Source organism: Lynx rufus, unplaced genomic scaffold, assembly GCF_022079265.1.
Source record: "Lynx rufus isolate CCGP_SWC_20201006 ecotype Redwood Valley unplaced genomic scaffold, mLynRuf1.p SCAF_1, whole genome shotgun sequence".
In the NCBI taxonomy this organism is placed as follows: Eukaryota; Metazoa; Chordata; class Mammalia; order Carnivora; family Felidae; genus Lynx; species Lynx rufus.
The window spans coordinates 63,867,207-63,890,410 of record NW_025814823.1 but is presented as its reverse complement, the minus strand read 5'-3'; the positions used below and the strand labels follow the sequence as shown (position 1 = coordinate 63,890,410).

The following is a 23,204-nucleotide window of genomic DNA, read 5'->3' as shown; positions in this document are numbered from 1 at the left end:
TTCACCATGATCAAGTGGGATTTATTCCTGGGCTGTAGGGCTGGTTCAATATCCACAAATCAATCAATGTAATACATGACATTAACAAAAGAAAGGATAAGAACCACATGATCCTCTCAATAGATGCACCAAAAGCATTTGATAAAATATAGCATCCTTTCTTGATAAAAACCCTCAAGAAAGTAGGGATAAAAGGAACATACCTCAAGATGATAAAGGCTATATACAAAAGACCCACAGCTAATATCATCCCATTGAGGAAAAACTGAGGGCTTTCCCCCTAAAGACAGGAACATGACAAGGATGTCCACTCTCACCACTGTTATTTAATGTAGTATTAGAAGTCCTAGCCTCAGCAATCAGACAACAAAAAGAAATTAAAAACACCCAAACTGGCAGGGAGGAAGTCAAACTTTCACTTTTCACAGATGACATCATACTCTGTGTGGAAAACCCATAGACTCCACCAAAAAAAAAGCTAGAACTGATACGTGAATTCAGCAAAGTCACACGATATAAAATCAATGTACAGAAATCGGTTGCATTTCTATACATCAATAATAAAGCAGGAGAAGGAGAAATCGAGGAATCAATCCCATTTACAATTGCACCAAAAACTATAAAATACCTAGGAATAAACCTAACCAAACAGGTAAAAAATCTATACACTGAAAACTATACAAAGCTTATGAAAGAAATTGAAGAAAACACAAACAAATGGAAAAAACATTCCACACTCATGGCTTGGAAGAACAAATGTTGTTAAAGTGTCAATACTATCCAAAACAATCTACATATTCAATGCAATCCCTATCAAAATAACACCCGCATTCTTCACAAAACTAGAACAAACACTCCTAAAATTTGTATAGAACCAGAAAAGACCCCAAATAGCCAAAGTAATGTTGAAAAAGAAAAGCAAACATAGATCAATGGAAGAGAATAGAGAACCCAGAAATGGATCCACAAACATATAGCCAACTAACCTTTGACAAAGTGGGAAAGAATATCCAATAGAAAAAAGACGGTCTCCTCAGCAAATGGTGTTGGGAAAACTGGACAGAGATGCAGAAGAAACCCGGACCACTTTCTTACACCATACACAAAAATAAACTCAAAATGAATGAAAGACCAAAACATAAGACAGGAAGCCATCAAAATCTTAGGGGAGAAAACAACCCAGAAATGGACCCACAAACATATAGCCAACAACCTCTTTGACCTCAGCCAAGAAATTTCTTACTAGACATATCTCCGGAGACAAGGGAAACAAAAGCAAAACTGAACTGTTGGGATCTCATCAGGATAAGAAGCTTCTGCACAGCAAAGGAAACAATCAGCAAAACTAAAAGGCAAGCAATGGAATGGGAGAAGATATTGGAAATGACATGTCAGATAAAAGGTTGGTATCCAAAATCTATAAACAACTTATGAAATTCAACACCCCCCAAAAAAAAACCCCAAATAATCCAATGAATAAATTGGCAAAAGACACAGATACTTTTCCAAAGAAGATATCCAGATGGCTAACAGACATATGAAAAAATGCTCAACATTGCTCATCCTCAGGGAAATACAAATCAAAACCACAATGAGATACCACTTCACACCTGTCAGAGTGGCTAAAATTAACAACTCAGGCAACAAGACATGTTGGTGAGGATACAGAGAAAGAGGAACCCTTTGGAACCACTGGTGGGAAGGCAACCTGGTGCAACCACTCTGGGAAACAGTATGGAGGTTTCTCAAAAAATTGAAAATAGAACTAGCCTACAACCCAGCAATTCCACTACTAGGTATTTAACCAAAGGATACAAAAATGTTGATTCAGAGAGGCACATGCACCCTAATGTTTATAGCAGCACTACTGACAGTAGCCAAAGTATGGAAAGAGCCCAATGTCCATTGACTGCTGAATGGATAATGAAAATGTGTGTACACACACACACACACACACACACACACACACTTGAATATTACTTGGCAATCAAAAAGAATGAAATCTTACCATTTGCAGCAATGTGGATGGAACTAGAGCGTATTATGCTCAACAAAATAAATCAGTTCGAGAAATATCATATGATTTCACTCATATGTGGAATTTAAGAAACAAAACAGATGAACCTACGAAGCAAAAATAAGATAAAAACAGAAAGGGAGACAAACCATAAGAGACTCTTAAACACAGAGAACTGAGGGATCCTGGTGGGGGTGTTCGGTGGGGGGATGGGCTAAATAGGCGATGGACATTAAGGAGGGCACTTGTTGGGATGAGCACTGGGTGTTGTATGTAAGTGATGAATCACTAAATCCTATTCCTGAAATCATTATTACACTATATGTTAACTAACTTGTATTTAAATTAAAGAAAAAAGAATTCTAAAAAACAGATACCAAAAAAATAAACTATTCTATGTCTAACATGTCTCAATGTAAAAAGCTTTCATATCAACATATATATATCACCTAAAAGAAACACCACACCTTGACCATATATTTTTCATGAACAACATTTCTCATTATACCATTAAAAAGAACCAAATACATTTTCACCAAATCATTCAATTTAAATTCAAAATTCAAAACTTTTACTTTTTCATGTCTTTGCAGAATGAGCAAAATAAATCAAGTTCTCTCTCACTCTACCATACATAAACCTAGAATTCTTGGGGCTACTGTTTGCTATTCCCATTTTATTACCCATTTTTTTAATCTCCCTACCAAAATTAGTATGTCTGTGATTCATTTACCACATCAGTTCCTAAAACACCATGGAACTAAACTATTCCAAGTATTTTCATAATTATTGTCTCTTTAATGACATATGCTATTTAACTTCCCTCAATCTATTTTATGGATGCTCTGTGAAACTTTTCCTTGTCTTGTGTACCTTACTCTGGAAGCTGTTAGAGATTGGGATGGCATTTTCCCTGTTCTTTTTATAGTTCCTGTAAAAATATAATGGGTGGTTAGATAATAAATACAAGAATAGCAATTTTTCAACTCCGAGCAATTTTCCATTTTACACTGATTTCCTACACTAAAGATTTTACTGTCTTCATGGAATCACAGCACTTTAGAGCCCAAAGGCACTTAAATATCAACCCACCTATTTTAGAGATCATTCTCTTCCATCAAAAATTACCCTTTCCTGATGTTTAGCATTTACCAAGCACCATAGAAAATGCTCAGTTTCAGGTATTTCGTTCATTTCTCACATGACCCATTATGTAATTATTAGCCCCATTTTACAGATGAGGAAACCAGATCTCAGAGAAATGAAGAAATTGGTCCAAAGCCACCCTATTCCCTAATGGCAGAACTATGGCTACGATGCTGTGTGCCATTTCACTATACTCCCTATCAACAAGAACATCCACAATGAATGCTTAAATGCTTAAATGCTAAACCCTGTGTCACTATTTTTGCTATTTCTTCCTTTCTTTCCCTTTGTTCCTCTTCCGTTTCTTCTAAATTAAAAAAAAAAAGCACATTTTCTCTTCATATGAAATAATGAAAACCCTTTAATACATAAATCATCAAAACATTTTCTCCTATTTCAATTCCAGGATACCATCCTGAATTTCAGACCAACATGAATGACCCCTAAATACCTCTGGTTGGATGTTGCATGCTGTATCTATTTTTTTTCTACTGTTGAATGCATCCTCTGTACTCCTCTCCCAAACTTCTCTAGAGTTTTCTCTCTTAGAAAAACTCATCCAGTTTCGCAAGGTAGAAACCTGGAATTTTATTCTTTCATCTCCTTTTCATACATCCAAAACTTATCCATCTACCTTCCTATTATCACTGGAATTTTTCACTTTCTTTCCATTCTTACTGTCCTCACTTTAGTCCTCACCAAGATCATTGGCTGCCATGATCGTTAAAGTAGCCTACAAACTTTCTCTACCTGAATCCACTCTATCTGCTCCAATTCTTTCTTAATTCTAAACAGGGTAATCTTTTTAAATGTAAAATGGATCACTTAATTAAAATCTTCCAGTGCTTTTCAACCACCTGTATGTCAAAGTCTAAAGACTTAATCTGGGTTACAAGGTCCTTCTTGATTTAGCATTTGTCCTCTTAGTTCAGTCTCTTTGCTGGACATTTTTTCCAACTGATCCAGACAAACTGCCTGACTCTGATTTGTTTAACTGAAAAGAAGCAAAAATATTTCTAAAACACAAACATCTTGGCATACATATCAAAGAATAGCCTCTTTAAATGTCTCCAAACCATTTGCAAAAAAATAGTCTGGCATTGAAAAGAAAACTTTTACAAAAAAAAATAATTAAATAACACATGACTAAAGTCAGCATATATTTTTTGGAATTTCTCAGTCTTATCAAAATTGCTAATTGTAAAATTATTAAGTTTCTTAATAGAAATTGAGTTAGAGCCTGCCTTATTATTTGCAACAGTCCTTTTTGCAAACATCATATCTAATGTTAATTTTAATCTAGCTTTCTGTTTACTCAATAATGCACAATTATATTGGTTTCTGACACTCAATTAGACATAAATTTGACTTAGAGCCATTTGAGGGCATCAAAATTTCAGCTTCTATATTGCTTTCTATGATATATCATTTCTGTTGGACCATTTATTTACATAGTGCTTTCAAAAGTAAATACAGAACAGCTATTTTCTTCCACTATAGATTTGTAGCTAGAAAGATGTAATAGATATATTAGTTTTCAGCTTACTGAGATCATGACATTATCCTAAATGATCTGCAAGAAAAATGTTTACATTATTCATTGAAAAATTGATTGTTTCATTGCCATGGCCATTTTAATATGTCCTCCTAGATGATAGAGATGTATGCTAAGTCAAAGGGTTTCAGGGTATAATAATCTAGAGTAATATTATCCAAATACTAGCAGTCAAGCTAATATCAAAGTATGCTAAATAAAAAACCTTTTGAGTGTATGAACCCCAAATATTATCTAAATAATAATTGAACACACAGAATAAACACATCCAAGAAAATGATCCATATCATTTTAAAGCAAAAAAGGAAAAAAAATTATCTATAAATCAATTCTATGCATTCACATATCCATAGTATTGATGGAATTCATTAAAACACTTTATATTGCTTTCAACTTAAGGTAATTATTGATATGCATTTATGAAAATAAATATAAATAAATTATTCCTACTCAAATTTAGACATAGATTCACAGATTGAAATTAATTGTAATGCTATCTTCAATGTATTAACTTACAAAAAATTAATAGATTTGTAAATACGTACCAATCAAATGAAACACAGCAATTATCAGTAGTAGGTTTAGAGTCCAACTCCAAAAGCATTACATTGGATCTAGAAGTTCATTTTGCAATCATAAATTTTAGAGTGATAAAAGTTAAGTCTACAATAAAGAGATGTATAGACATGAAACTTTAGTTGCTTATGGCATATTTTAAAATATGTCCATAAATTTTGAAATATCCTCCCTTCAAAAGGTAGAACCCAATGAATTCTCCTTTGAGTGTGTTTTGAACTTTGTGACTCACTTCTCATGAACAGAATAAAGCAGCAGTGATGGTGTCCAATTTGGGAGACTAGGTCATAAAAGACACTAATGTTTCCTCCTGGCTCACTCTGGGGTAAGTTAGCATCATGTTGTGATTAGCCCTACTGTGAGGCCCAGGAGAAGCACGGAGGCCACCTGTGTTGACTGCTGAGCCAAGCAGACACTGGGGCCTGCTGCCAACAACCTCATGAGTGAGCCTTCTTAGAAGCAGACTCTCCAGCCCCAACCAAGACTGTAACCCAGGCCCATGTCTGGACTGCAATGTCATGAGATACCCTGCACCAGAAATACCTAGAAAAGCCATTTCAGGAATTGTGTGAGATAATAAACTTTTGTTTTTTGTTTTTTGCTTCTAAGTTTCAGGGTAACTAGTTTGGCAGTAATAGATTACTAGTATGGTGTTGAAAAAGAAACCATCCAAATATCTAAAACAAAAACAACCAAAATGCAGGGAGAAGATGAAAGATGTAACTCTCTAGATACAACAGCTGACATAAGAAGAATACTGAAATCAGACCGTGATACAAGATAAGTAGAACATAACCATAATGTCATGAAGAAAATCAAAGTAGTTGGAGATGGAAACAAAAAAAAACTGAAAAAAATTTGAGTCTAAGAAGAAATAAAAACTTCAATTTCAGAGTATTAAATGTAGGGCCACCTGGGTGGTTCAGTTGGTTAAGAGTCCGACTCTTGATATCAGCTCAGGTCTTGATCTCGCAGTCGTGGGACTGAGCCCCACATTGTGCTCTGCACTGAGCGGGAAGCCTGCGTGGGATTCTCTCTCTCCCTCCTTCTCTCTGCCCCTCCCTCACTCATTTGCTCTCTCTCTCTCTCTCAAAATAAATAAAAATAAACTTTTAATTAAAAAGAATACTAAACATGTAAAATTACCAACATGAACAAAAAACAGAATTCCTAAAAGAATCAATCAATGATCTTATAAGTAAAATTTTCAAATGTGCATAGAACACGTAAACTATTATCCCTATTATACCAATCTATTTCAACTTTGCCAGAAGGGTGTCTGGGTGGCTCAATCAGTTGAGTGTCCAAATCTTGATTTCAGCTCAGGTCATGATCCCAGGGTCATGGAATCGAACCCTCTGTCACACTTTGCACTCAGCTTGTGGTCTGCTTAAGATTCTCTCTCTCTGTCCCTCCATCCAACTCGTGTTCTCTCTCTCTCTAAAATAAAATTAATAATTAAAAAAAATTTACCAGAAACTTTTTAACTGCCATAAAGAAGAGGTAACACATAAGACTGATATTTTAGATACCAGGAATTATACTGAGGCTACAGTAATGTTTGAAAACAAATATCCAGCAAATTCATTTTCAGTGAAGAACAATACAAATTATGGACTCTGGCTTTCTGCCATGTTAGCTGTTTTATGACTTATTACCTAACTCCCATTTCAAAAACTTTGATATCTATAGCAACACAGAAGTTTGCATTCGAGAGCAAGTACAGACCCTGTAGCAAAATAACTTGAAAAGAGTCTTTATCTCTTTACGATTAATTAAACAACAACAAAGGAGATAGTCTTCACTTACTGCAGATTAAATGACTAAATTTAAACTTTTTCAGACCTCCACTTCAATCTGAATAATTAACCAAGGCCACTTTAGTCTCTATGGTTATAAATTCAACACCTTTATCAATACACAGAGGAGATTTATCATATTGTATATAAGTATCCAAAGCATAGGCATTTTTTATTATCACATAACAATAAACCTGACACTCTGCAAAATCATGTACTGAGATTAAGAAAGATTGTAAGAAAAATATGCAACTGGTAAACAGACCAAAAATAAAATTTATAAACCATACAATGTACAAACATAGCTAAAATGGCATGTTACATTCTTAACAACTAAATGTTTCATTTAATATGAGAATGTATCAGACGTGAAAGGAGCTGGGTGTAAGGTTGTGTAAAGAATGGAGACAAAGGAAATGTGTACAGAATCAGGGATGACTGTGCAGTCAATACTTCCAAGACAGACGCCACGAGCAAGGATGTGAGGACTACAGATACGGTTTCGGTCCTGTGTTGCTTTGTCACCCCTCCACAGATTGTGTTCGTGTCCTGTGCATGCACTAGCTGTGGTGCAAAAACAGTAACATACTAGAAAATGTGAATCTAACAATGTGATTTCAACATTATACTGACACAATAGCTAATTATCACTTCAGAAATAGGCATTGTAGTAGACGAGACTCTAAGAGATGAAGATTTGCCTCACAGTGAGACTCTAAGAGATGAAGATTTGCCTCACAGTTTCTTTTAGTAAATAGCTAATTCCTTCCTTAAAGGGAGCCTTTTTTTGTGATTTCACATTTTTTTGTTCTGTGTGGGTTAGGAGAGGCTTGGATTATTTTATTTCAGTACTGTGAGTGAAATTGTCACTGTATCCCAATGCATTTGAAACTCTGATATGTAAAGTGGACAGAGATGGCATTAAAAAGGAGAATAAAACCCAATCTCACGGAAGAATATAGATGGAAAATGTTTCAGCAAATTACAAAAAATATACCCCACATGAAATAAAGTCCAATCCTGGAAAATGAAAAAGGGTTTAATATTAAGTTATTTAATAATATTAATGTATTCCATTAGAACTCAAAGAAAAAAATCCAAATATTTGATAATATTCACCACCTATTCCTGATAAAATCTCATACTAAACTAAGGTAATAAAGAATAATGAAAACCTATCTCAAACTGATAGTATTTACTAAAAAAAGAGTAAAACACTGGAATCTTTCTTGTCTGCTAAAATCAGAAATAAGAGGTGTTTACTTCCATTATTCTTTATTATTAATTTAAATGTTCTACTCAGTATATTAACACAAACAATAAATAGAATAACTGCCATTTTTAAGTGATGTGCAAATATAATTATTTGCCATTAATTTTGATGTGGGATTTTATTAAATCTACAAAGCTCAATTCCTCTATATATCAGTGTATCAAACTACCAGTGAGGATTGTTTTTATTTTACCTTTGGAACTTGATGATACAATTCTAACATTTATGTTAAAGAATAAATAGGTGAAAACACATCTCTAAAAGGTGGGGAAGAAATGTAGCAATACTTACCCACCAGACATTAAAACACAATATAAATTAAAAGAATGTAGAATATAATTGATTAGGACTATAATATACTGATTGGACACAGAACCCAGTATATCTAAGAATGAAATTTGTAATAAATGAAGAATTGAAAGTCCATGCAAAAGGGAGGAATTATTTAAGAATATCAGAGAGAATATAACCAAGAGAAACTTCTAGCTCCCAAATTTAGTTTTCTTACAGTCTAAACAGTAGGTGAATAAGAAAATCAGTTGCATACATTAGAAATAAAACGGGTAAGCTGTATAAATAGAAAGCTTAAGGATGAAAATACATAGCAAAAAAAAACCCCACAAAATATTCATGTTTATTAATAGACAATTCATAAGTTTCATTAATAGGTATATAAAATTTCCATCATTTGAATTAGCTTTAATAGCAATGTGCTTTAATAGTAATAACACTGGTTTGATTATAGGTATTCACATATAAAAATTAAATAAATTTCCCATTATATATGAAAAACCCTTGAGAAAATGTGGGCCAAGATTTATGCATGTATGTATGCTTGTGTGTGTTGTGATTGTGTGTGATTTTATAACATTTTTTAAATTGAGACAGACTTCACATGCAGTAAAATTCACCATATCAAATTATACAATAATCTGAATCTTTATGCATCTATCCAAGAATATATGCACAGATCAGAAATACAGTTATAAATTCGGATTCAATCAGCTTATCATTCTTAACCTATAATGTGTAATATTATGGTCATTGTTTCAGCGGGTTGTTTATTTTCTGTGCATCTAACACAGACTCTGGAGGTTGAATATCAGGCACATGCAATCTGCTGCCATATGTACCACATGACTACAGGGAATTTCACTGTGCTGTTCATCCCTACACCCCCAGAATCTACAACAGTTCACAAAATGAGCAGGCATCCATAAATAGTTCTTAAAGAAAGGAATAATAAAAATTAATTTCCCAAGGTATCATATTTTTGCCCAACCTTCCAAGTCCATCTATTTACATGTTTAATGTATAACAACAGCTTCACTGAATGCCATGCAATTCATCCATTTATAATTCAATGGTTTTTAGTATATTCACGGAATTGTATAACCAACACCACAAACAATTTTAGAACATTTTTATTGTCCCAAAAAGAAACTCGGCATGCATCCATTGGCAATCACACCCCATTTCCTTCCAACCTTACTAGGCCTATTCAAAGATTAAAGTATTTTCTATCACCATAAACTCACCTCTTCTCTAAAATTCATATAAATGGAATCACACAATACGTGGCCTTTAGAGAACAGATATTTATAGGATCCTAGGGCCTGGTCTGGGTGATCATAAGGTCTTACAAGGTGAAGTGGGTTGGGAGTGGGCTACGTTTATGCAGGTTGGTGATCCTTAGAGGAAAAAATCTTGAAGCAGGTCTTCCAGGGTAGGCTATTAGTTTTGATAAGTTAAACTCTTTCAGCCTTTCTTCCAGGAGCAGGTATTTCTGGAACATACAGCAAAGTTACTTTTGCTTAGACTAAGTATTATTTAACAAGGGACAGAGAATTATCTTGGTTTCAGTTATTCAGCCTCATATAACATTGTTTTCCAGGAAAAAAATTACAATACATGCTTAAATTTTTGTTGTCTTAGTGTATGATTTAGTGTCTCCATGTAAACATTAACTTGGAGCATGTAATACATGACAGGAATGCCACGTTTCTGATTTTAAAGCAAATGCTTCCAGAAATTCCATTATGCTCTTGGTATTACACAATAGTTCTACACCTTGGAAGGTTTTTATTTCTATTAAGCTTTTTCTTTATTTTTTAACCTTTATTTCTATTATGTTTTAATCTTAATTTATTACTACATGTATGTTGCTACTATTTGACACACTGTACAAATAGATATTCATTGAGGTTTGCATCTTTTATGATTATAGAGTATACCTCTTCATTTCTTAGATTTTTGGTTATTTGTTGTCTGTTGTTGCTGTCCTGTATTTAACCTCTGGGAACACCCTCCCAACTCTCTGTTGACACATTTAGGTCAGCTGACCTCACACATGACCCCACGGTGGTCAATCTGTCAGTGGAGGCTTCAGGGAGGAAAAAGTAGCCCAAAGCCAGAATGGTGAGCAAGACACTGGAGATTCAATGGCAAATAAGGTCCCTTCTTTCTAGTGCTAGAGGTAATCAAGTTAAAATGAGGTCCTTTGGTGGGAGAATCCTGATCCTATTTGGTGTACTTACAAGAAGCAAAATTTGGGTACAGACTCACATAGAGGGAAAATGATGCAAAGAAAACTCAAGGGAGAAGAGAGTCATATACAAACCAAGCACAGGGGCCTGGAATAGATCCTTCCCTCACAGCCCTTAAAAGGAACCAACTCTGCTGATACCTTGATTTTGGACTTGTAACCTCCAGAACCGTGACAGTAAATTTCAGGTCAAAGACATACATTTCAAATGTCTTCCAGGGAATCACCAAAAAGCCACATGATGACAATTCTTTTGGCATGAGACTCTGAAAGAGTTCTAGCTTGGTTTGGTGAACTTCATTACCAGGAATACGGGCTGTTATTTGTCAAGGGTACCAGTGAGCTAGAGGGGAAGAGATGAGACTAAGGAAAGCTAAATGCCACAGAGCTCACTGTTATCAATACTAAGTAAATTTTCTTGAGTAAATACTCCCCGGGTTGCTGCAACCTTTTGCATAGCTTCCAGAATTGTGAACATTTTGATTCTGACACTTTTGCTAAACAGTTTCTTGCTCTGATGGAGGGGTAAGTTTTTGAATGTCCTTACTGCAACATTTTGCTGACATCCTATACAAAAAATTTTAGCAAAGCATGTTTTGTAATTGTACAAAAAAGAGGAAACGTTTAAACAGAGGAAGGTTTAAAAATAAATGGTAGCCAACTTATATAATGACATTATGAAGCCATTAAAATGTTTTAAAAGTAAGTAATCATATATAGAAATAGTCATGATATTTGAATCATGATTCAAGATTCAAGAAAACAGTATCAGCAGCTAACATTTATTGAACTTTCTACATGCTTCATCTATGATAGATGATTTACATGAATTATCTCATTTTATTTCCACACCAATGCCTTGAGGAAAATACCAACCTCTCCATTTTATAGACGTGGATACTAAACCTTAGAGACAGTCACAAGTAGTTTTGCCACAGTCACAAAGGAAACTAGTACCAAAGTAAGTACTTACATTCTGACTCTAATAGCCTCACTGTGAACAGCTTACTCACAAACTTCTTGATGGGATCTCCCTACTACCTTGCCATGCAGCCCCAGAGCCCCCTTCCATTTTCCTAATATTTCAGGTATGTCCATTTATCATCACTATTTGTTTTACTGTCTTACTTCTCATTAAAATATGAGCTTCCTGAAGAGAGAAGCTGTGTCTCTATCTTGATCATTACTGTGTCCCAAAGGACTGGGCCCTCAATCAGAATATAATAATTTTAAATGAGCAATATAAAATATATGAACAAATAAATGATTTAGTGGATATATAATATTCTCATTATTCTTATAGTTTGAAAACATAAACCAATCTGTATTAAATGAACACCCATTCTGCTGGTAGACAAAAGGAAAAGACAATGGCAACTAATCATTAGTTGCATCTATGATGCATCTATAATGCATCATATGGCATCTGCATGACATATTTCTTGGTCTTCCTAATGCAACACAGGATAGCAGGGCGTGCTCTGGCTAAAGCCTTAACAACAGAGACTGCTTGAGGAATCCATATATGTCTTATAAAAACTAAGTTTTAGGGTAAAAAATGCAGAGTGAATAAATCATGCTTAGGATGTCAGAAATGGGCTCTCTGATGAAAGGGTGATGCTTAAACTGAGCCCTAAATCATAACCAATGCCAGAGGAGCACGAGAAAAAGTTGCAGACAGAAGGTAGCAAGCATAGGCAATGTTCTTGAGATATGAGAAATGATAAACTAGAGATACTGAGAGTGGACGGCAGAAGTTAGAGATAAAAAATGAAGTTTAAGAAGAAATGGTTTGTTAAGATCTCACAGAATCTTTATAGGCTATTTAAAAAACATTGGATTTGTTCATAAAGGTAATGGAAGGTCAGTGAATGCATATAAATAGAGTAGGTTTAAAAGTGGATTTAACAGGGGTGCCTGGGTGGCTCAGTGAGTTGAGCATCCAACTCTTGGTTTCAGCTCAGGTCATGATCTCACAGTTTGTGAGGTTGAGCCCCAAATTGGGATTCTCTCTCTCCTCTCTCTCTGCCCCTCCCCCCAACTTTTGCATACTCTCTCTCTCTCTCTCTCCAAATAAATATTTTTTTAAACGTGCATTTAACATACTTAGAATTGCATTTGTACAAAGCATCCTGGCTACACTGTGAAGAATAATGGCGCCAGATACGGCTATAAGAGTCTACAGGATACAGCAATGGCCAAGCCAAGTAGTGATGCTGGCTTGGACTAGGACATGGAGAAAAACAGGACTGCTGAGAAATTAAGGAAGTTCAAATGCCAGGATTCAGTAATTTATTAGATAGGGGTAAGGAGGGTGGTTAAAGGAATTAAGGATGACACAATCCTTCAGATTCCCAATGTTACCATAATCTGCAATGAGTTACATCATTTGCAAATCCCCTCAATAATTCTCTACTGACTCATTATTCCTCTAACAAAAGTTAATTCCAATACAAAAAGTCCTTGATTTTAGCAATTTGATTTTCAATGAAATCAACTCTCTGTCTCTCTCTCATCATGGCCTGCCATAATAGCAACAGCTAATATGTGCTGAATTCTAGATGTGTGCCAGCACTGCTCAACGTACTTTATGTTATTAAATAATTTAATCTCCATTTCAGAGATGTGAAAACTGAGGAATAAATTATTAAATTAATTAAACATGTCAACATTTGCATAGGCAATGAGGCGCAGAGATAAAAATGCGTAAAAAAAATAAATGTGCAATTAATTTGTAAGCTTAATATTATATGTATGAAAGTGTACACACAGAGGCATTCCATGAATAATGAGGGATAGAGAGAAAATGGGAGAGAGAAGGAATATGTCCACTTTTGGGTTTTCAACTTCAGTAACAGAAACTTATTTTTTGTTCTTCCAAAGTTAATTTATACTTAAATCATAATATGTAATCATGAAGTATCCTAACGTTAGGTAAACAAGATATATAATATATATAATGGTCTTTCAGGACAAGAGCTGCTATGTCTTCTCAGCAGGGCAGACTATTCTTTTTCACAAAAAAATTAATTTTATTGTTGTGCTTCAATGCAAATTCTCAGAGGGGAGTAGCTGAAAAGAAATGCTCCTTCTTATTTCATTAAAAATAATAAAGCGCAGAGAATATTTCATCTGAAATACCCCCCAACCCCATTTTCATTAACTGCACTATTCTAGATGTCAACTCTCTGATTCAGAATTGGAAAGGGTACGTTTTAGAGGGCTCTAAATCTTTGATTTCAGAATTACATACATGATTCAAGTCCCTAATTACCTCTAAATTCATATCTACTCTACTGAGCAGGTGCTTGGAAAACGATTTATGGAGGTGACTCAATTGCATTCATAGACCTATTTAGGTTTTGCTTCCTCAGGGAGGTCTCTACTGACCATGGTAGCTACCCTTTCATGGCACTCCAATTCCCTCTGCAAGCCGTCTCATGGAGCATACTTCACAACCACTCGATATCTGTCTTTCCCACGACTGTCTGTTCCACAAGGTCAAAGGCTGAGACTGTTTTGTTTCCATGCACAGCCCTGAATCTTAGCTCACAGATGGGAACCAAGGGTGCTTTTAATTACACATTACTATGCAGGATTTTATTCAAAAATATAAGCTGACCAATGAGAAAATAAAAATGGAGCTATTGATGACAACTCCAGCCCTTCAACTAGTTTTCTCCAGCTAATGATTAAAACACTTCTTTGAAAATTACCAGAAATAAATTGGAAAAGAACAGGAAGGCCATGGGAGGTGGTGTCTTTGCAAAGTCACCTGGCTACTCTCATCTGGCTGAAATAGGCTCATGTATAGCTCCTCCTTGTGTAGCTTTTGAATCTGCCTACACGGCTCTCTACTCATCTCCCAAGCCTCAAATCATAATTCCAAAATCCTCACCATCTACACTAACCACCTAACCCTGGATTCTCCAAATTTCTCGTCTTCTAGAATATGTGAGTTATTCTGACCATCCACAGCCTTTAATTTCCTTTCCCCATTAGTAATTTCTTAGCAATAATCGCGCCTCGGGTAAACCTCATTGGCTACGATACTGCCACTGCGCAAAGCTTCCATTAGTAATTTCTTAATTGTGTACACATGTATATATGGTAATTTCTTGATTGTATATACGTAAACACACAAACACATATATATGTAATGTTATGTTCTATATTAGACTATACATCTTTTAATAATGGGAACCATTTTATAATTTCTTTTTTCTTACCTGCTAACTTCACCAAAGCCTAAAATGGCTCACAAGGCAATTAAAACATATGGCCAAAAAATTACTGTAAGTGAGTATACCAAGCTCCATGGAAAATAAAGACTTTCAAAAGTTTCTGGTCATTAGAAATTTTTCTGAGAAAAAAAATATAGATATGTACTTGAATAAATTAGATGGAGACTGCAATTAATCATACAGTTCATTTATTTTGGACCTTAAGTCTGTTTGGTACTTGAATCCATTCAGAATCATTTGGTTGTTTGATCTAGGAGCATCTTCCTGCATTTGGATTATACAAATGCTGAATTATTACCCTTTCAGGACCATTTGCAATTTAATTGTTCTCAGACAGAGCTTTAATAACAGTGTATATAAAATAAATATGCAGGATTTTTGTCCAAAGCATAGTAAACTCTTCACTCAAGTGTCATTTTCCTTAATCTGCCCCTCTCTACTTTTTCCAGTGAGGAGTTAATTGAGTTTCTCACAATCTCGTGCCTAATTCCCATGCCAAATCATTAAAGGCTCAATAACTGCTTGAATAGATTAGAAAACCACCCTTTGCTGGATCCCCACAAAAATGTTTTTGTGACAAAACCCTGTTGCTGCAAGTAACACATTCAGTCTTAGTGCAAAAGTCTTTCTAAGACACTCATGGAAAGAATGAAACAAAGTGTTTCAGCGATCATCCCCAATCTGAAAGTACCAGAAGGCATCAAGTTGAATGACAAAGTATAGTGAGACTGAATAAAAAGGAAAAGTCTGATCCAAAGTATTTACCCTCTAAAGTTGAATCACATGAACCTGCTCCTGTTTCAAGTATGCTCTGCAGTTTCCATTCAAGCCGCTCCTTTTGTATAACGAGTAAGGAGAAAGAGAAGTACATAAACACAGCGATGCTTTGAATAAGGACTGAATATAAAGACATCTGTCGTCTAACATTTTGCAATTGTGCCTAATAATGACACACCTCCCTCTGTTTTTTCCACAAGAGTCAAGGATGAGTTCCTAAAGGAGCCTAGGGTAACAGCTTTCAACATTTTGTGTTAACAAGTACCTTGCCTTTGTGCATTTTAAAAGAAGAGAGCTAGGATTTTTTTTCTAATAGCCAGTCTCCCACCAACCCCCCCCCCACTAGATCAGAGAAAGCCACCAGGTTAGCACAGAATTTTTCTAGGGGGAAAAAAAACCCTCTATGTTCTTTGCTTTATTCAAGGTGACTTCTATAAAGTCATTTCAAGGTTTTAGAATCACTCCAATGACTGTAGCTATTCAATAGGTATCAAGCTGTCTTAGAGTAAAACAAGGGACCATTATTTGTAAATCATTTTTGTGCAAACTTCAATACCACAAAATGAGACTTAGAATACAATGTGCTGCAATTACATTTAAGCTCTAAATCAAATCATCATGACTCAAAGATATAGATAGTGTAGCCTACCTCAGTGAGACCATTCTTCTTCCAGGGGCATTCTCCACAGCTGGAGCCAATAGTCATGGAGGAACAGAAGACAAATGTTCTAAAATATCTCCCTAAATGTAGACCATGTGGGGACTTCAGCATCAACAGTAAGCGAGAGCAACTATCAAGAAGAGACTCCACCACAGGGTGCCTCATGGCTCAGTTGGTTGGGCATCTGACTTCGGCGCAGGTCATGATCCCACAGTTCTACAAGTTCAAGCCCCATGTCGGGCTCTGTGCTGACAGCTCAGAGCCCAAGCCTACTTCAGATTCTGTGTCTCCCTCTCTCTCTGCCCCTCCCCTGCTCGTGTTCTGTCTCTCTCTCTCAAAAATAGACAAACGTTAAAAAAAAATTTTTTTTAAAGAGAGAATCCACCAAACTAGAATCTCTGAAAGACCTATCCATAGCACTGTACCAGAGAGGTTTTATTTAACATTATGCTCAAAATAAGATTTTATGCTAACATAATAAATTAATAGAAATAAGCACCTGATCTATTTTAGGGTTATATTCATTAACTTTAAGGAATTTCATATAAATTAAATGAAATCTTTGCTGCAAAGTTTACTTTTACTTAAGAAAAGTGCCAATGTGCCAATACCTTCCTCCCTTGGTGCCTCACATCCTGTAGTAACAAGGATAATCGTGGTCTGCTTTGGATTGTAGGGAATTAAATGCATTGGATTTCACAAATGCCAACATACACACAGTCTATTATCCCTTGATATATAAAAGAAGACAGCAGCTCTTTGCCATGGAAGTGGCTGAAAAGGCTACAGGTGAAGTCAACAGAAAACGTATAGGGTTTGTATAGGATTTTTCTTTTCTTTCAAATGAAGAAGGCATGCATCTACTACTACCCCAGCCCAAAATGTTAGAATACCAGTGTCAGAGGCTCTAGACTAATCAGTTCTAGATGGAGAAGAAAAGAGCTGATTGTAGTATTTGTTGATTCTGGTGTAGGTACTTCTACTCTGGCCAATTTCATGTCACCAAGTGATACCAATCTGCTACAAAATTCTTGATCACCTCCAGCAAGCCAGAATCTAAAGGTGAGTGTACACTATAATCCCTGTTTCTTTAAGTGGACAGAAGCAATGGTTTGAATATTAGATTTTTCACAGAAGGCCAAAGAAGGGGAGGGGGGCCAAACTTCTGCATGTATGTTAAAATTAGAAAAGATAATGCAAAAAATTTGGCAAAAAATGACTATACAGTGATCCCTAAAATATTTGCTTGTCATAAAAGAAAGCAAAGACTATTTTCAGTGAAATGCTACTGTGAAGCTCAGACTACCTGGGGATTGAGGACTCAGCACCCTCTGATGGTCCCTATCAGTGCCTCTATCTGGAGCTAGGCAAAAATGGGAAACAAGTTTAGCATTTAGAACAGGAACCAGGTCAAGACTGGAGAGCCAGGAGCTGAAGCGACCCAGATACATGAGGTCATAAGAGAAGGCAATGAAACAACCAGGATCTTATTCCACAGCCTAAGTCCCTGAGGGAAAATCGCCAGGACACTTGTAAGCTCAATTAACTAACTACAATGGGGGGAATCAGAATAAACTATGTATTTTTTAATCACAAGGGAAAACTACCCTCTACATCTCCCAGATATCCAAACACTTCATCTCTCTCTCTATCAAGCTAACAATGCTGGTATTATTTTGTTATTAAAAATGATGGGGCACCTGGGTGGCTCAGTCAGTTAAGCGTCCAACTTCGGCTCCGGTCATGATCTCGTGGCTCTTGAGTTTGAGGCCCGTGCTGGGCTCTGTGCTGACAGCTCAGAGCCTGGAGCCTGCTTCAGATGCTGTGTCTCCCTCTCTCTCTGCCCCTCCCCACTTGTGCTCTATCTCCATCTCTCACAAGTAAATAAATGTTTTTAAAAAAATTTAATTAGCACTTACTACATGATTATTTTTCATAGGCACAAGGCAAACTTTGCCTTAATTCTCTCATGAGATATAGACTTTTAAATATTCTGTGTTAAAAACACACACACACACACAAAACAAAAACCTGAAACAGAGATATGATTTTTCTCAAAGCACCAAGTATAAATTAAGACAGCTGCAGCTGTGGGGCACCTGGGTGACTCAGTCAGTTAAGTGCCCGACTTCAGGTGATGTCATGGTCTCTCAGTTCATGAGTTCAAGCCTCACATAGAGCTCTGTGCTGACAGCTCATAGCCCAGAGCCTTCTTTGGATTCTGCATCTCCCTCTTTCTCTCTCTGCCCCTCCCCCTGCTCATTCTCTCTCATTCTCTCTCTCATTCTCTCTCTCTCTTTCTCTCTCAAAAATAAATAAACATTAAAAAAAAAGACAGCTGCAACTTAAATCTGGGTATCACTCCAACACTTGGGCTTTTCATGATTTTACTTCCTCTCCTCTATAATCCCCTTTGAGATAAATTTAATAAAACTAAGAAAAATCAAATATATACATTTTTTGTTATTTTTTAACATAATGTAAGTAACCTTAAAAGTAATTCTAACTAACATGAAACCCAATGTTTAAGAAGGCAGGATAAGTATAAATAAAATAAATATACTAATGTCTAAGCTGTCTGGCCAGCTCAGTATTGATAAGCAAAACAAAGTGTCTCATTCTGTAAGCCAAAAAGTAACCTTCACTCCATGTATGCTAATTACATCGACATTTCATACCCAAATGTAATAATAAAATCAGCTTGGATTCATTATTCCCAAAACTATTGAATCAAGCAAAAGAAAGCAGCTACGGAAATGGCGAGCCATAGCCGCTGACAGAGACTTGTCTTCATGTGACACACTCCTTTAGAAGGCAAAACTTGTCGATCACACAAAGCTAAGTTAAAAGCAAAAATTAGGGGCGCCTGGGTGGCGCAGTCGGTTAAGCGTCCGACTTCAGCCAGGTCACGATCTCGCGGTCCGGGAGTTCGAGCCCCGCGTCAGGCTCTGGGCTGATGGCTCAGAGCCTGGAGCCTGTTTCCGATTCTGTGTCTCCCTCTCTCTCTGCCCCTCCCCCGTTCATGCTCTGTCTCTCTCTGTCCCAAAAATAACTAACGTTGAAAAAAAATTAAAAAAAAAAAAAAAAAAAAAAGCAAAAATTAAATCTGGCTTTCTGGGCTCTAATTCTTTCAATCTAGCTTCCTCTAACCAGGTTCAGAGACAATATTGCACTTCCAATTCCCATTTTTTTCCCTATCTTGGAAGAAAAGCATGTTGCCTTCTCTGTTTCAACAGGCCAGTCAGCATTCATGCTACAGCACAATCATGCCAGACTGGCATTACCCCTTGTCTAGCCACCGTTCTTCTCAGCCAGCAGCAAGGTCTTCAACTCAAGACAGATCAAATTCATCTTTCTCTTCCCAATGACTAGCAGAATGAGTCCCGTAAGAGTGTTATAGGCGTTGGGATAACTAATGACTATTTTAGGTACAGTTTTTTAGCTCACGTACGTATAAAAATCTTCTCTCCCTCTGGCCCCACACCAGAACCTCCTCCAAGCGAGTCTGGATAGCATTTTGAAGCTTTAAACAAAAACTTTAGAAGGACGATACTTCTTCAAACTACCTTGCCCTCCCATCTCACCATCCCCATCTCTCTGCTCAGCTAATTACCTCCCCTGCAGAAGACCCTACTTCTGGCTGGATAAAATTCACTTTTTGCACCTTGAGGGATAAAGGCCAAATGTTTGGTGTTGCTCTTCTGATCTGCAGAATAATTTAGGTCTCTTTTATGTAATAAATACTGTAAACCATATACTGATATTGTTTACTTTCCCTGACCTAAATTGCTGATTAAAGGCCCAATTTTGTTAACTTCTAAGTGCAACACTCTTGTTAGAGAAATACTACAGTAATTGCAACAAAGTGAAAAATGGACCCAGAGCTTTATTTGTATTAAATCCAAAGTAGTTCATACATTTAAAAGAAATTGAGACAATATCAACTGAAAAACTGAATTTCTGAGCACAAGCATCCCATTGGTCCTTTCCCCAGTGGTCCAATCCCCTTACTCACTTGATCCTATATCTCAGTAAAGATGCCACAGATGATTTTTAGAAAGAGGTAATATAGAAAAGGTAAATAATAATGTTATTTCTCAAGTTTGCAGTTCTGTAATAACCACAGTTTCAAGAAATAAGGCAGAAATTAAGCTGGTTTCAGAATTATGGGTTTAGCTGGTGCTAGCATTTAATGTGGCCAATTATTATTTAATAAGTTCCCAAAGCTATATATAACCTAAAGAATGGTATACACCATCACTGGATTTCAATATTCAGTACCAAATAACATTTAAAATTCATTAAGAGATGTAAAATATTAACGTATGAACATTTTTAAGTGTTTTTATTGATTGCTCAATTATCTTTACTAAACCCTTCAAGTTGCTCTAGAACAAATTTTCACTGATGGAATATTAATATTTCTGAGGGAAAAAAGTAAAACCCTCTAAATCTATGGACTGTTTTATTGCTAAGTAAATGACATCCAGTTCCTCCAGATACAGAAACAAGCCATACACATACAAGGAGAGGAAAAGTAGGCTGCAAAATCAAGAGGACATTAATTATGCACATAAAAATTAGTAAACATGTTTCTGACACTCAATGTACCATGCCACAGAAACTTCAATATCTACATTTGTATACCTGAATTTGACAGCAATGGTAGAATAACATTTTTTCATCAGTAATACAAGAGTGATTTTTTTTTAATAAGTAAATAATGCAGTGGACTTGTATGTAATTTCCATTGCTTTGACATTTTTTTAAGTAAATGGGAACAGGTATTTGATGAAACAAATATTCATATATGTATCTCACTCTTACTAAGTGTAACATACCATGGTAAGAAAATGCCTGCAAGAAAGGATGAATACATGTTCTCACCTTGAAAACCTGAAAGTAACCCTCGGCCTTACTAGGCAAGACAGCAGTTGATTCCCAGATGTGTAGACACCCAAAGAACCAACTCCTACCTGGTCTAGCCCAGGTTAAAGTAAAGCAGAAAGCAGGAAAAATGACCTAAAGAAAATAAGCCCTTGGTTAGTGTTTGAGCAGAAGATAATTAATGCCATTTCTCTTTGAAGAATAGATTAGTCTGCACTTTCTGAAATTCCAGTTTGGAGGGGGGGGGGCAGTAGAAATTTATTTTGTGTTAAAAAATCTGCCTGAAGTGATCTGAATTATTTTTATCTCATTTTTAAGTATCTTCATTTGTTGAAATGAAAGTTTAATGTTTTGTATTAATTGTGACCACAATACATCAATCATAAAATGGCACTGTACTAAACTGAATGGTAACATGAGGAAACACACCCTGCCACAATACGTTTCTAGGGTAAATTTCATCTTTGGGGCATCAGAGACAAGGTATTTAACAAAGAGTCCAAAGATGTGGACTAATTAACTCTATGACTAACATGGTATAAACATTTGGGCCTCAGTTTGCTCACTGGAAAGATGGTGGACATCAGACAGGGGATGTAAATTTCAAAGAAGCTGAGAAATCATTCATTCCTTTTACTCTTCATTTTACAGGTTTTGTAATGTTCAAAGACTGCCCCTATTTTTAATTTTCCCTTGAATTTTTAAATTATGTGATCCCTATTTTACATTTCTTTTATTCTACATCAAAAAGATGGTATCTCATTAGCAAAAGGATGCACAGCTATAGAGGAAACCTATATATAAAAGTTAAACATCACACAGAGACAAACCAAGAAACAGACTCTTAACTATAGAGAACAAATTGATAGTTACTATAGGGGAGGTGGGGGAGGGATGAGTGAAAGAGGTGATGCAGATTAAGGAGTGCACTTGTTGTGATGAGCACCAGGTATGTTATGGAAGTGTTGAATCACTAAATTGTACACCTGAAACTAATATTACACTGTATGTTAACTAACTGGAATTTAAATAAAAACATTAAAAAAAAGTTAAACATCAGAGGTTGGAAGATGGTGGTGGAGGAGGAGGAACCCAGGCTCAGCTAGTCCCATGACTACAAGATAACTATCAAATCATCCTAAATACCCTAGAAACTGACTGAACACTACAAGAACAAACTCCATACCTAAAGGTAGAGAAGAAACCTCATGGAAGAAGACAAGAAATGTTAAGACACAGTTTGAGAGAGAAGTGGATTATGGCCACTGCTGTGAGGAGGGAGCCACAGTCATGGAGAAAAGTGAGAGACAGACTAACACACAGAGGAACACACAGCAAAAGTGACTCCCCACAGCAATTGGCTTGGAAAACAAGAGGGGCTGAATTTCACGACTCTGGCAACCAGCAGCAGTGAAAGGTTCAGCAGGCCAACTTGGGATAGGGCCCAGAGGGCATTTCACTATTCTCTGAGAAAAGGCAGGCAAAGAGCCTGCAGACATACAGCATGGAAACAGTGATCTGAAGACTGCCTGGGACAGAGTTGTGATGTTATTTGCTCATCTTAAAGCTTATCTCAGAGAGAGTGTTCACAGAGAGACCTCTCAGGGAAAAAGGAACTGGCCTGCATCATCTCCACCCCCCCATCCCTCAGGATGAGCACAGGACCACCCTCAGGAACCAGCAGAGCAGGGACATTCACTACCTAACTTGCTTACACCAAGCCC

The 23,204-nt window shown here is 36.2% G+C and overlaps 1 protein-coding gene and 1 non-coding gene across 2 annotated transcripts in view; both read right to left on the bottom strand.

The window, feature by feature from the left end:
* GPC5 (glypican 5) overlaps positions 1–23,204 on the bottom strand; it is a 682,201-nt gene that overhangs the window by 558,078 nt on the left and 100,919 nt on the right. The window lies entirely within an intron of this gene.
* LOC124522938 (U4 spliceosomal RNA) lies at positions 14,841–14,981 on the bottom strand. Its single transcript, XR_006964871.1, has one exon. It is a non-coding gene; the product is annotated as a U4 spliceosomal RNA (small nuclear RNA).